This window comes from Periplaneta americana, chromosome 2 (genome assembly GCF_040183065.1).
Source record: "Periplaneta americana isolate PAMFEO1 chromosome 2, P.americana_PAMFEO1_priV1, whole genome shotgun sequence".
Taxonomy (NCBI): Eukaryota; Metazoa; Arthropoda; class Insecta; order Blattodea; family Blattidae; genus Periplaneta; species Periplaneta americana.
The window spans coordinates 23,961,738-23,978,351 of record NC_091118.1 but is presented as its reverse complement, the minus strand read 5'-3'; the positions used below and the strand labels follow the sequence as shown (position 1 = coordinate 23,978,351).

The following is a 16,614-nucleotide window of genomic DNA, read 5'->3' as shown; positions in this document are numbered from 1 at the left end:
CAAAACCGAGTAAGACTTATTAAACTGTTTGAAATACCTCAAAGAATAACCCTTTAAAATTAATGACATTACTTACGGTTCTTGTAAATTGTTTAGAAAAAGCAAGTTTTGTACTTTATTTAACACAAAATAAAAAATTGGAAATTTTAAGCCTAATCAGTGCCCGGTCCCCTTAAAGAACATTTTAGAGCATGAATTTCTTATGCAGGTCTTGCTTCGTGGGAAAGCAAACAAAAGCAGTAAGAAACAAATAAGAACGTTGTGCTGCGCACTAAAGCACGTGTAATCCTACGCCGCCATTTCTAGAAGGTTCTGCGTCTCTTTTCATAATGGCCGCCAGACCATGTTCCTTCCAGTGGGCGTTGATATTTTATTGCTCTTGCAGGAGAGTTGCGCAATAAACTTGGAGAACAAAGACTTTCTGGGCTATATGAGTAATGCTTCCTTTGCAAGACGCTCAGTTCAGGAGAGGCGTGGGCAGAGAACAGTCGAAGAGCGACAGCAGAACTGTGAAGCTGCAGGATTCCTGGACAACAGGTGCATAGCAACAGGCTATGTAGCCTTCTATCTGAAGTTGGCGATCATGGCGACATGGGATGACGTGTAAGTAGCCTACTTGAAGCTGATGGCAGGAAATAGTAATATGCGTTACAAGAGCGGTATGTTGAAGTTTTCATGTTCGAGGAAAAGTTTGAAAAAGCGAAACGTAGTTGAGCTTTTTTAATTTCCGAGAATTGAAAGAAAACATACCGCTCGTGTATCGTACATTATTATGTGCGAAGATCGTTTATTACATACCTGAAAGAGGAATTTCTAATTACTTGCAATGAAATCTCCATCTTGGTTTCTGTTCAATGACGGCAAATTTGCAAAACAAAAATATCTATCTTCAACATTGTTGCTTTAAAATGTTTTCTGTGTTTACTATACTCCAGCAGGCCGTGATATACGTCTGTCTTTTTTTCCCCCCAGTCTATGATGAGTCTGGAATCTTGTTGATTTTTTCACAGCTTCCTTAATGTTACTTGCATCACGAATGCAGTAACTTTAGTGGAGTTGTAGAGTTTACTTAATTTTTTCAAATATTTAAAAACAATAATTAAGAGTGCAATTTAGGTGAAATTGCAGTGGTAAGTTTCCAATTTATAATTATTACTATACTGAACGTCTCTAAAAATAATATGTTAAAAGCCTAAAGCAGTAAAATCAATATGTCACTTAAGCGGTAAGAAGAAGGAAATTGTTATGTGTGTTAGGTTGGGAATACTGAATGTGGAATTTTAGACTTTCCGCGGATTGGTTTTGTGCGGAAACCAAGCAAATACGCACGATGTCGCACAAAATCCATTTCAGATTCCCCCTAACTTAATTTCCCACCAACTATCATTGTGTTGCTAGGCGACTCGGCGTTCTTTAAAAATGAGACCCTAGATCACATATACCCAGATTTCTCTGCATTTTAGGCTTTGACGGTAACAACTTTTGTCAGGTTTACTATGCTGCCATCTAGTTGTTACATAAGGAGTCACGTCATAGCTCCCATTTGAATTGAATTAGCGACTGTACTGCCATCTCGTGTTCGTTTACGGCGGACGGGTGGCGATTCTGGCGGTTCTCTTCAAAGTGCAACCGATTTTGACATAGAAATGATCAATCTATATGTGATCTGGGGTGAGACATAGGCCTACAGATAATAATTTACGAGCTGCTTTCTAAGCAATCGCGTCTATGTCAATATTAACAACGGAAAAAAAAAAATCTCTGAGAATTTGAAGACAATTTAATCAAATCTTTAATCTTTCGAGGAGTTTTAACTATTGCAGTTGCTGGGTAACTTTCGGTGCTGGACCCCGGACTCATTTCACCGGCATTACATCTTCATTTCATTCAGACGCTAAATAACCTAGATGTTGATACAGCGTCGTAAAATAACCCAATAAAAAATAAAAAAAAAAAATAAAAAACTGTTGCAGTTTTTGGTGGATAACGAAAAAGATATTATACGCAGCTTAGAAACACATCATCTAGCCTACAAAATTGTATATTTTGAAACTTTCTGAGACGCGTTTGTAGTCCAATGCTCTTATTATTATTATTATTATTATTATTATTATTATTATTATTATTATTTTATTTTTTTAGTTCTACACAACAAATTTTACATAGAGCCTACTTGTAGACCTATAATTTTCATTAATATTTCCTGAATCTGACAGATAACAAATGTGTGTATTTTTTTACTTTTTTGCTTCTGTCGACTAGGCTATATTTATGTTTTTATTGAATGTCATTGGTTTCTGTCCGAATGAATATATTTTACATGCATTGTAACATACGTAGAAGGCAGTGATTTTCATTACAACACTAGAGCAGTTATTCATAATATTTCAACATAGTTATCTACGTTTGCAACTCTAAATTCAGTAAAATAAACTTTCAGTCGTGGCGGCCGTTTGCTGTAACGATGAGAAAAAAACACTAACGTGCAAAAACATATGTTTTTCTTAATGTTGTAACTGTTTACGCATACTCATTAGTCTTAGTGGATCTGTTTATTATTGATTTATTTTTCAGAAATTTACCAGCAGTGCTGAAAGCGTTTTGGGCGACATCTGTACCGAAGATTTACCATTAGATGCTGATGATGACCTCACAGTCTGCACTCCATTCACATCCGGCATATGAAGGGAAACCCCCAGCGTTTTCCGCTCTTCACCTGAACTCCACTTCAGCATCGCATGGATGACACTTCAGCACAAGATTTTCGATATGGCGGGGACAATTATCTGTCTGGCATGCCAGGTGAAGGACATGTCATTTAATACATCTGGTGTAATGTTTACATACATGAACTATCATCCTAATTTGGAATAAGACTACCTGAAATTTTATTAGTTAAATTCCAGAAGCTTACAAAAGTAAATTTTGAGTAGCACCTCACTTCTGTTGTCACCAATTTCATTTTCTTTGTCATGATATTTTCTTAAGTTTAAACTTGAATTTCTTAACCTTTTTAAGATATGGACTTAAGTATAATTATACGCAGTATCACTCCGTTTGGGTTTTGCATGGAAATAAATCTGTGGCCGGGAGGAAAAGGTCTTAAGTCATTTTTTTGTGAAAAGGAGATTTCTGAAAGCGGAAACAATTCTCTACAATCTGGTAAAAGGCTGAAATCAAGTAAGACTCCTCACTGGATTCATAGAGCGTTACCAAATGTCCTAAGTACTTTTTGAATCGAGCACACACAGAATAAAGGACTTAAGAATATTTAATACTTTATTCCTTACAAATCATCACATGTTTACTTTCCATTCTTACCTATTAAAAAGGTATAACTTGTATTTTAGCCATTTTATCACATACTGCTTTTAAAACTTTAAACACCAGGGTAAACAGTCCTATAATTGTTTAAGACCCACTTTGCATTCCTAATAATTTACATTTCTCATTTATTTTGACATGAAAAAGGTCTTATGTTTAATAGTCCCTTCTACTCAGTTTGGCTTCTAGTCTTAAATTGGCTCAAGTGGGGCTATTTTTGGAAATAATCAAGAAAATTGTTAAATGAGCAACATTATCTATTTTAGAAGAAGTATAAACAAATAATATCCAGGAAAAATCTCTTAATTAAAAAACTCTATAATTGACACCAATTTCTATCTTTCTACTGCTTTCCTGAAAAATATAAAATATAAAATTAAGAAAATTACTTAAGAAAATTTTGAGTATCATCTCACTTCTCTGTCACAAATTTAATTTTCTTTGTCATGATATTTTCTTAAGTTTAAACTTGAATTTCTTAACATTTTTAAGATATGGACTTAAGTATAATTTAAGCAGTATCACTCCGTTTCGTTTTTGCATGGAAATAAATATGCATATAAAAATAAGTGGCTCTGACAATTAATTAGGCCTATAAATGTATAATTGGTCATATGAATATAATATGAATATATGAATAATGAAATCGCTTGTCTCACACTCAACTCTTCAATATTCAAGTCCTTACTGTTCAATGCTGATAAAATTAATTTTATAAATTTTCCACCCTCTGCATATAGTCTACAGGTTGGAAGTGAAATAATTATGCAGATTGAAAGAGATGATATGATACGTTTAGGAAGGCATAGAAAACCATATTACTATTTGTGATTAAATTCAGGGTTAATTAGAAAATTAAGTTGGAAGTTTCAGCAGTCTAACACAGTCCTATTTCTTCTCGTAACACAGATGTAAGAGGTCAACGAACTAAGGTCTGTCTCCCTATGCAAACCTCCCTCTCTGGTTACAACGTTGCAACCTGGTTGCTTCAAATTAGTGGTTTTTAAAACTAAATTTACACGAAAACTGTCTCTATTGAAATATGTCAGGGGGATAAATGATTCTTGGTTAGATTTTTTTATTTATATGGACAAAATTCGCGATTCTACTCGCAAGAGTTACCGAATAAGAGAGTGTTAACCATTTGGGGGAAAAAAAAATTTGAGAAAGATATGAAATTTCCACCTATATGGTATTACACTTCTCTGTTACATAGGCCTTCGTGAGTTATTAACTCTGAAAATCTGCAGAGTTATTTCAGTTCCACCCTGTATAATCTAAGGCAGAATATCTTTTAGAGTGGCATAATATATAGACCTATAGGCTAGGCCTATATTTAAATATTTCATGATGTAGAAATATAAACTAATTTTGTTTTAGAAAATCAAATTATGCAAAATAATTAACTTAATATCCCATAGAAGCATTTGATTTTTGTTCTATACTTACAAAATAGTTCATATTCTCATTTTAAATTTTGTTGCGACATAATATGGACAATGATGTAAAATATTTTAAATTTACTAAATCATTTTGCTCAAATCTTTTCACTCAATGATGCTTGCAGAATAAATTAAGGTCTACAATTTCATAGAAATTCTATATCACACAGCCTATTATTTAAAAAAATTCCTGTCATATGTAAGCTTTCAATATCATATACAGGGTGTAAACAATGTAAACTTCCAAAATTAAATAGGTAGTACATACTTGTCTATTGAACAAAATATCTGGTGAAATTTAATTATTTCTTATAATTTTATTTTTAATTTGTAAAATATCATGTTTTTAAGCTTGATAGTAGTTTATTTACATTTCCACTGAACTCAAATTTTATTGCCAATGATCTTACACCAAAACGTACCAATACACAACAGAATAACAAATGGACTGCTTCAGTGGTACATACCGGGCAAAGTAGCCTAATTAATGTATGTCTATTCTCTTTTCCAAAAACGTTCGACTCTCAAAACATTTTTTTTCTGGGGAATCCATAACAACTACAGAAAAACAATATTTGACTTTTTTCTTCAGCTATTTTGTTGTACAACCAGTATATATATATATTTTTTGGAAGATTACATCGTTTACATCCTGTATAAGGCCTATATTTTACCCTCCATTAATGACAACGAAACGTGCAAGCTGTTAAGATATGCTATTTGTGTTAGCATTTCAAAAGACTGAAATGTTATTCGTAAATAAAGTGCAAAATTATAGTAATTCTGTATACCATGTTTCAATCAAATAACCAAGTTGAGTTTAAATTGATATTTCCTGTTGTTACGAAATTTTGAGATATAATCACACACTACATGAGGAGGAATACAGTATAAGAAAAACTTAACGTAGTGAGAAAGTACATATATTGCAATTTTCTTACAATGTTTACTATCTTGGATAGTGTTTTAATGTTAAAACTGCACTCTGAGAAGGTTTGAATACATTTCTACCTTGATTTGTTATCGATATAAATCGTGAAATATAGGCTATTAAAATATATAAGAGAAATTTCGATACTGTAATCCTCAAATAGCTTGCACAATAAAAATTCATTGCATGTTTCTATCAACTAAATTGACATAAATTGTATCAAATGTTTTTTTTATAGTTAAGGCAAATATTTGTCCCCCTATATATCATGTAAATAAATTTGTATTACATATAGGCTATAGTTTCATGGCTCTGAGTTGTGGTTATGTTATGCCATGTTAGAGATGTAGTATCATAACTGTGACGTTTAATATGAATAGTTTTTACGTTTCACAATTACGACAGAACATGTTTTAATTACTAAAATGCACTCTGAAATAATTAAAATATGTTCGTGCCTTAATTGTGAAATCAGAAAAAAAAACCTAAGCTTTCAAAAAGTGCTTCACATTCTGTGATACCAAAATACACGCGTGCACATCTTTGAACATAAACACTTTTAATCAAAAATTAAACATTTGCTAGGAACTGCCTTAAAATATTTCCACATACTGAAATTTATGTAGGCCTAAGTATTATTTACATAGGTCTAATTTATTCACGATTATTTCTTGGAATAAATTTCAAAATTTGTAAATGTTTGAAATCACTCACCGCTGCAATAAGTAGCTATATAAAATTTTAATAACTTTCTGTTATACACGTACGACTAAGTGGCCCTAGAACTGTTAATGCTCTATGTTATACCATGTCAAACTATTGCTCCTAAGGCATGAACCAGTACTGAAGGGATGGATTGCTTGCCTCCGTAATGCCTCATGTCATTGCATCGATAGAAGGTAGAACCTGACGAATTAATGTAAACAATTGTAGTACTCGTAATAATGGTGGCTGATACTTCGCAAAAACTTTTCACATCACATTAATTCCTTATATGTAATTACTTTATAAATTCTAATGAACATAGAATGCATATAAGTTAACAACAGTAATGTTTGATTATATGGTACTAATGTGCAATTGTTATAAATATGAAGATACGTTACTCCCTGGCTGTTGGTTCTGAAGTTGTTATATAGTCAACCTACCGAAGACAGGTCTGAACCTCACAAGTGATACCAAGAAGGCACCACTTACGAGACAACTAGACAAGGAGGTCAGCTAAGTTTACTACTAGTTTGACGTCAGTGTGGCATATCTTCTAGCCACTGTAACACAAGTGCTAAGCAGTAGGCAACTTTTTCTACAACATATTTATTGGTGAAAATCAACTACATTTATTGGTCACCAGTCAGTGATTGGTGTAGTGTGTCTTGTCGTCACATCACAAAAATTAAGCAGCTCATTTGTCGCTGGATATCAGATACGTTTCCTACTAGTTTGCCGTCAGTGTGGCATATCTTCTAGCCACACTAACGCAAGTGCTGAACAGTAGGCAACTTTGTCTACAACACATTTATTGGTGAAAATCAACTACATTTATTGGTCATCTGTCAGTGATTGGTGTGGTGTGTGTATTGTCGTCACAACACAAAACTTAAGCAGCTCATTTGTTGCTGGGTATCAGCTACGTTTACTACTAGTTTGACGTCAGTGTGGCATGTCTTCTAGCCACTCTAACGCAAGTGCTAAACAGTAGGCAACTTTGTCTACAACACATTTATTGGTGAAAATCAACTACATTTATTGGTCATCTGTCAGTGATTGGTGAGGTGTGTCTTGTCGTCACAACACAAAACTTAAGCAGCTCATTTGTTGCTGAGTATCAGCTACGTTTACTACTAGTTTGACGTCAGTGTGGCATGTCTTCTAGTCACTCTAACACAAGTGCTAAACAGTAGGCAACTTTGTCTACAACACATTTATTTTTGAAAACCATCTACATTTATTGGTCAGTATTATAAGTTACCAATCAATAGTTTCAAAACTAGATTTTATAATTGGCTTCTAATTAATCCTTTGTACTCTGTAGATGAGTTTTTAACATATATTCAAATGAAATTGTTTTTTAATAAATAAAGTTGTCTATCTAAATTTAATTACAAATAATAGGTCTACATTAAGAGTGAAGTGTTTTCATTAATTTATATAGTTCCAAAATATTTTATGTTTTCATTGTTCAAATTAAATTTTACTGTTTTAAATCATATGTATTTGTACTATGTTTGTTTCACCTTCTGTATTTGTGACGATAAACTGAATTGAATTAAAACCTACAAAGTAATTATTTGCCATATGTATTTAACATATTAATTAGATGTGAGAAGTTTATGCAAAGTATCAGCCACCACTTTTAACTAGCACAACATCAGTTTACATTCACTCGTCCAGCACTACCTTCTATCGATGCAATGACATGAGGCATTGCAGAGATAAGCACTCCGTCAGTACTAGAGATGGGAAAAGTTGTTATTTTCTCGTAATGGTTCCAACTGTTCCAGTTCCTTGAAAATACTAGGTTCCAAATAACACTTCCGAAATAACAGTACCATATGTAACTTGTGTGTAACTACAAGCTGCACAATTGTATCTTGGACGGTTGACTAGTATCTGATGGAACAGTAGTATTTTGGAACATGAACGTACGACTAGTAATATAACAGTGGTATTTAGGACGCTAAATGATCACATACTTCCCTGTATGCCATGTGATGCAACATGATGTCATAGTGAGGCGAGATGTGAATTCGTAGAACAGAAATGTTTTCTAATGCCAAATTGAATTCGTTGATCAGGTTTGTTCGAAGCAGGAAATGTAATGCAATTTTAAATTATTTGTAAATTTTATTGGTCACGAAATCGAAGTGGATTCCAATTGTAAATAAAACCTAATCTATTCTTTCTCTTCTGCTCAGCTCAAGTTCACAATAGTGTTCAATTTCTCCACAAATTAGTAAATAAAAGCTATAATCATTTCGGCAGTACGACTAGTAATATAACAGTGGTATTTAGGACGCTAAATGATCACATACTTCCCTCTATGCCATGTGATGCAATATGATGTCATAGTGAGCCGAGATGTGAATTCGTGGAACGGAATATTTTCTAATGCCAAATTGATTTCGTTGATCAGGTTTGTTCGAAGCAGCAAATGTAATGCAATTTTAAATTATTTGTAAATTTTATTGGTCACGAAATCGAAGTGGATCCCAATGGTAAATAAAACCTAACCTATTTTTTATCTTCTGCTCAGCTCGTTTACAATAGTGTTCAATTTCTCCACAAATTAGGCCTAGTAAATAAAAACTATAATCATTTCGGCAGTGCTAAAATTCATATTAATACCGCCATGAAGAGTAATAATCTCATTATGATGAAATATAAAAATTCACCGTTGTATTTTTGTATATAAAAACTTCGACAATAGTCATGTTTCAACAGAATTTAGTTTAATTTCAAGAATTGGTAATGAAACTCAAATTGTAAAATATTTGTAAATGAAACATAACCTATATATTTTCACCTCCCTTGATAAAATTCACAATGTTACTATACTCTAATACAGGCATTATGCTAATAATTGTTTGATAGAATCCTATATACTCAATAACATTAGTTTCAAGATAATGTGTACATTTTTTAAAGAGACTCTTCATATCTTTACTATTTATCTTTCACTTTAGATTCCAACATTTCTTTCAGTGTGACGAAAGGATTCCCAATTCTGCTTTCAAACAGTGGCGCCAACTTACCGTATTTGTTCGCGTAATTTGCGCACTTTTTAATGTACATTGGCTGCTTGAAAAATTAGGGTGCGTAAAATATGCGAATTTTTTAAATTATACTTTTTTATCTGGGTTTTATTCAAGTATATAGTAATTAAGAATACGGCACTTTTGTCACCTAAGACTACTGCTAATCTTGAATTATAAATAATAATTAAATTGGATATATGACAATCATAATGAATGCAAAGTAATAGCAGACGTGGCATTCTCAATAGATATTCTTTAATTGAGCACATTGTACGAGTTTATAGGCCTACAGGTGGTTGATCGATGCATTCTACATGTTGCGGTGACATCTGCACGATACCTGTAAACAGTAAAACTTGTCACATTCACTGCCCTTAGGGGTAATTTACAAGGACAAGCATCAGTGTCGAAGTAACGTTATTTAGGGCTTCTTTGTGAAGCTAAATACCCATTGGGTGCTTTTCCTCTTTATTATTTGTGAAGCAGGTAGTTGATTTGGGTACTGGTCAATGAACAATGCCGTGGAATGCAAATATTGGCAATGGAATTTAGGCAATGATAATTCACACTTCACTGAAAAAATCTGTACGTAAAATGTGTGCGGAAAATACACGGAGCAAAATTAAAGTTCAAAATAATCCTTTAAAATTTAGGGTGCGTAAAATACGCGGTGGCGCAAACTACCCGAGCAAATACGGTATATGGGCTCGTGGGATCCGAGCCCACCCAATAATTTATCGTGTTATCATTATACTTATGACAGTGTTTTGTAAAAGTTAGCGCCTCTGCTTTCAATAGTGCCAAACATTTTCCGTTCTGTGGAAGAGGCGTTGTCATAATGTAGTTCCAAAGTGAAACGAGTATTTTGTAACGGCAAGTATTTCGTATTAGCGTTATTTTGGAACGTAGTATTCCAAGATGCTGTTACGTTTTGGAACAGTTCCAAGCAAGGAACTGTTCCAAAATAACCATTACGTTATTTTTTCCCCCACTTCTAGTACTAGTTCATGCCTTGGGAGCATGAGTTCGACAGGTTCCCTGCGGTGGCTGAGTGGTCAGATCTTCAGCCTGTCACTAGGTTCGAGTCCCGGTCAGGTCTGGGATTTTTTTTTTATTGAGAAATCCATAGTGACACTTGTGGCGGACAAGGTTGTAGTTGGGGTTTTTCTTGGGGTTTTCAGTTTTTCCCCATATTAGGCATTTAGATCATTCCGTCGCCATTTTTCCACTTCGTGGTCATTCCATAACATTCCCCGATCACCGGCTGGCGACGTATGGAGGGGGCTGGCCTAGGGACGAGGGATGTTGCCTGCTCGAAACCTGGGTACGCAACGAACCTTAGTATAGTCAGCCGGTGTAGTTTTGGGAATGCGCCTAGCCTGAGGGTTAGCGCAATAGATCGTAACAGGTCGAAGTGCTGGGCCATAGTGCTTCTCTTCCATAAATTCCATTCCATTAGTTTGACAGATATACCCTATAATCTATACATTTCTTTTTATGTCACTAATATAACTGTGAAATTCAGTTAACAGAAACAAAGTTTAGGGCCTATAATATAAAATACCAAAAATCAGCTGTGAATGAGAATGCTGGATATTTTTAAAAGCGGTTCTACATATAAGTGAACTATATCTTATGATAATAAAACGTAAACATTTTGATACTACATTCTCTGTTATTTGCTATTCATTTTTATATTTATTTAGTTAGGACTTTTGTTGTAATTCTTGTTTTTTTTCAAATCGTGTTTTTTGTTGCCTGTCTCCACTTTCCTAAAAGATAACTGGAGGCCGGTTTTAGCGGTTGATTATTTGCAGTTGCCCTTAAGATGCAATGTGGTTCCATTACGAAAATGCACTCTATATGTAGTGAAACCACATTGACATCTTAATTGAGATGTTAATTGCAAACATAATATTAAGTAATGAATATGGATATTGTTATTATCATTTACTGTTCTCCAACCAGGAGATCAACCGTGAAAGGAATGTGCTTACTATTGCCTCATCTATTGGAACGAAGCAGGTAAATAATATTACCGTTATAACGTCAGTTTAAAAACCATGCGCTCTCCTGCATATGTTATTTCCTGTATGGAGGGATTAAAAGACCAGAAGATTAACTGTGATCTAATTTTGTAACTAGGGTAGTATCAATATGTGTGTATCAATGTTATGGTTTGTGCTGTGAGAGCTAGCCAATAGAGATAAGAGTACCCACGTGTGTGGCCTTATGACATCTTATGACATCAACATTCATTCACAGCATTACCCCGTTTCGTCTCATCCGGCGGAGACTTTCTCGTGGTTGGAGCACAGTATGTTAAGCTAAAATATTGTAGTTTTAAGTGTTTTCTGTAACAATAATATTAAGATTGCTATCTTTTAAGATAAATAAGTGAATGTAACAGCTCAACTACAAGTTTATGTATGTATATGATCTACAATGATGTTATTGTTTATAGGTGAAAACATATGTAAGGAGTTTATCAAGTATAGATGACTATAGCTTACATGTTACTTAGAAATATCATATATGTAGTTCACTGACATCAAAATAATTGTGTCGTTGTAAAAGTACATTAATGTATCACATGTCATTGTCAAGAACAACTTAAGAACAGACACAAAGGGCTTTCCTCCGATCGTTTTCCATTGTTTCTTATGTAACTGTTCATAAAGCACAATATTTTGAAGTGGATATATTATATTTGTTCAAGTACCAATTTATTGATGAGAAAATTTTTAAAGCAACATGAAGTTCAATTAATCTCCGCTAGGTGCTCCATATGCCAAACATTTCGCGTGCTGCCATCTTTCGAGCATTGCATAATATACATGCAAGTGAATAAGCGATGCGCGTTATCTAACAAACAACTAGCATTATCTGCATATAATTGGATAGATATGTTTAGTAAAACAATAAATTATTAAATAATAAAATATAATATTCATAACTGTAAATTAAAAACAATAAGACAAAGATGTATTCATGCAATTATGGTGATTTTATGAATCCCCTGTCTTTTTTTTCCATTGATTTGAATTAGTAAAACAAAGTATTAAATAATAAAATATCATATTCCTAACTGTAAAAATAACAATGAAATTAAAAACAATAAGACAAAGATGTATTCGTACAATTATGGGGATTTTTTTTTTTCCATTCATTTGAAAATATTAAGTTGATTTCAATAAAAAAAAATGTCACGTAGAGAAATGTTTGGCGGTATGGTACAATGTAGCGGATCCAGCATCTAAAAAAAAAATAATAAAATAAAAAAATGTTTTACACTTGTTTAAAGTATTTCGCATAGATCAGACTCGTGAGTTAATGAGAAAATACCAATTGAGTGAAAAGTATGGAGCACTTCTCATAGCTTTCATATTTTTAATTTTATGAAGAAAATCTGTGTACAAAAGTTATAGTAGGAAGTGAAAAAAGACATATATTGAGCATTTTTTAAAAAACTATATTTTATTTATAAAGAATGTGCCATGGAGTCTTTTCTTTTTAGAGGCATCATGTGCTTATTTTTCCATCCTATTTATTCTTCAGGTCTCAAAACGTACAAAATCATAATTCTTTTACCATTTATAAACTATTATTTTGTAAAAATTATCTCAAATTTATGATGCCAATGTATGTGTATATAACAAAGAGAAATGCATCAGTATACCAATTTATCACTATGGAGAATAAGGAGGCCATGAATAAAATTACCAATTTATCACTATGGAGAATAAGGAGGCCATGAATAAAATTAACATATTATCTATGATTGTTTAATTCATGGCCACCTTAGCCCCCATAGTGATAAATAGATATACTGATGTATTTCTCTTTGTTATGTACACATACATTAGAATTAAATTTGAGATAATTGTTACAAAAAATAGTTTATAAATGGTAAAAGATGTGATTTTGTACTTTTTGAGGCCCGAAGAATAAAAAAATTAAAAAAATAAATACATGGTGTTATTTAAAAAAAATCATACTCCTTGGCAAATCCTTTATAAATGGAAAACATATTTTTTTTAATATATTCAATATATTCGCTTTCACCCTCTATAACTATTGTACATAGTTTCTTCATAAAATTAAAAATACGGAAGCTATAAGAATAATTCCATACCTTTTATTCACCTGGTGTAATAAATCATAGGTATGTGTGTTATCAATTGTGTCTTGGGTCTATAAGAATGTTATCACAGTCTGAAATCCCGATAAGAGTTGTGTTTACCAACATAACTGTTTGGTTTCTTAGGCAATCTAATTTCAAGTGAATTGCTGTATGTGAAATTCTTTAATATATGTACTTCAGTTCGTAACGCGATAACATGTTGAGATGTCTCTTCAGATATAGAATGTTTATTGGTTTCTTCACTACGAAATACACACCAGCAATGACGTCACGCGAAAATGGTCATCCGGCCCAGTATACACCTTCAGACTCGACGGCGAAGATTTTGTATAAGTGTGATTGCCATTCTTGTGTGGTGTCCATTTCTGGATTTCAAATATTTCTTCGCTGTCGTAGAATTTAATGACGTCACTGCAGGTGTTTTTAATTTCTTGGTCACTTGTTTGGGAATTCGGCCGAGTAAAAATTATACTTTAGGCTAACTGCTAATGTTCTACCAAATTGGATTACTGTAGTCATGATTTTAAAAGAAAGTATCAAGTTCACAAAATTTCACTCGTCTTGATTATTCACTTTGATGTCACATGAGTTAAGAAGGTGTATAATATAGATGCCCAAGTTTCTGAGCCCCAGGTGGCTAAAATCTATTCCTTCAGTGGGTGAAGCACGTGGTTTTCACTCAAACAAGAAAATTCTCCGATCTTCATATCTTCTGTGCTAGAAAATGTAGGATTTCAGCTACTTGATTATTGAAGCTGATGTAAATTTATGATAGAATTTCAATTTTTTACGATTATGCATTCTATATAGATGGTTTTGCCGTAACTGACATTATGTGCAACGAAAATATCCTTCCCTTTGTACAATCTACTTACAACGCAGTTCTGTGTATTTCAAGGAGTGAATAATCAAAAACTTGATGTGTCATCTTTTTGGTGTCCTTTCCCCACTAAAAAAAACCTAAAGAATTTTTTTCATCGATTTTGAAAATGATGCTTTCGACCTTTTAATCGAATTATCCCATACTTTATGTATGTTTCTAAATATTAGTCACGTGACCTTTACATCATGTGCTTAAAGTGTAAAAATATCTTAAGTGACCGAATGTACTTTCGTTTACAATGTGTACATTAGGCAATGCTTGTTATGTAATATGTGATAATGTAAATAAACTGTTTACATGAAAATAACTTTGTAGTACTCATTAATATCTCATTAGTATAGGGGAGAGTTGGGTAGTATCGGACATCGGGTAATATCGGACAGTGCATTTCTTTCATCTACCACCAGATGACAGTACCTGAATGGCATGGTTACGTTTCTGCATGCGACATCACAGAAACGTAACCGTGTCATTCAGGTATTATTATCTGGTGATAGATGAAAGAAACTCAGTCCGATATTACCCGATGTCCGATACTACCCAACTCTTCCCTAATAGTAAGAAAATGCTGCTATCTTTAGTACATTGGTTAACTGAATGTCATCATTCGGTTAATTGTTTGATTTATTTATTACAAATGAGAATACTTGGGAGATTTATTTATTACAAATGAGAATATTTGGAGATTTATTTATTACAAATGAGAATATTTGGAGATTTATTTATTACAAATGAGAATATTTATTACAAATGAGAATATTTGGAGATTTATTTATTACAAATGAGAATATTTGGAGATTTATTTATTACAAATGAGAAAGTTTTGGAATCAAGCAACGATCAAAGTACTCAAAGTGTGGCATGTTCATTCTACCTCTTTACTCTAAATCCTCTTCCAGTTCCTTTTCAGTTCCAAGAATTATCGTTTCATGTTTCAAGAAATATTCACTTAAGATATGAGGCGTTCAGAGCTAAAGTGGATCAAGTCACAAATTTTCATAAATTGAGTTTAATTCATTTTCTCATTATCTGAAGTTTGATCTTTTCCGAGCAGTAATGGATCAAGTTTTAATTCTAAGCATTCTCCAGCAGGTGACAGCGGTCACTTTTGGCTCAGATTATTTGTTCACGATGTTCTGAGCCATAGTGGATCAAGTCACCAAAGCATTGCATTAATTAACATCACAATTGTTTATATTTTATGAATCTAGAATTTGAGAATGGAGCAATAAAATTATTGCTAGTGAGATTAGATAATTTACTAGAGCGAGTTAACTTTAAGTCGTATTATCTCAAAACTACGTCTCATGGACTTGATCCACTTCAGCTCTGTACGCCCCATATATGAGCTTTAGTGATTTCGTATGAAGATGAGAAGCCAGAGTAATTCCTATGTAGAACCCTATTTATAAACTAAGGTATGAGGAGACTTAAGTACAGTAGTGGCAAAAAACCGGACCGACCCTTGTAGCTGATTTCAGAGCCTTGTTCACTCCAGAGCACAATAGACTGGTAACTAAGACTTTCGTGGTTCGAATTCTGCCTGGGGAGGAACTCTTTTTGTTCCTTATTCCAATTTATTCCCAATACTTTTCAATTGCTAGTAAAATTCATGTTCTGGAAATAATAAGTTAATTAAGTAGTAAAATATCGCTGTAATCGAAAAGTATTGGGAATAAATTTGAATAAGGAACAAAAGAAAGTTTCCTTCCCAGGCAGGATTCGAACCACGAAAGTCTTAGTTACCAGTCTATCGTGCTCTGAGTGAACAAGGCTCTGAAATCAGCTACAAGGGTCGGTCCAGTTTTTTTTTGTCACTACTGTACATACTTTACAGACCAATGAATGATTTATTTCATATTTCAGTCTTCCAGTATTACAAACATCTGCAAATTGTGAACGTATTCATGGAGATAAGACAACATTGATGCACCGCCTAAGGAAGGAATTGAATCGGTTTTTTGATAAACTCCTTAAGTCACGAAATTCAAAGTTTTGGAGAAACACAAACAACTATTTGAAAGAAATGCATGAGTTAAGAATTGGAATATTTGAAATGGTAAATTTTGGTAAAAACGTAGCGCGTACTTCTGTATGCAAAAGAATATTTTTGAAATAGAATACGACTCAATATT

At 33.2% G+C, this 16,614-nt stretch overlaps 1 long non-coding RNA gene across 1 annotated transcript; it reads left to right on the top strand.

The window, feature by feature from the left end:
• The first annotated feature begins 461 nt into the window (after positions 1-461).
• Positions 462-14,786, top strand: LOC138716279 (uncharacterized). The gene is made up of 2 exons (XR_011336626.1): positions 462-603; positions 2,575-14,786. It is a non-coding gene; the product is annotated as an uncharacterized lncRNA (long non-coding RNA).
• The last annotated feature ends 1,828 nt before the right edge of the window (positions 14,787-16,614 follow it).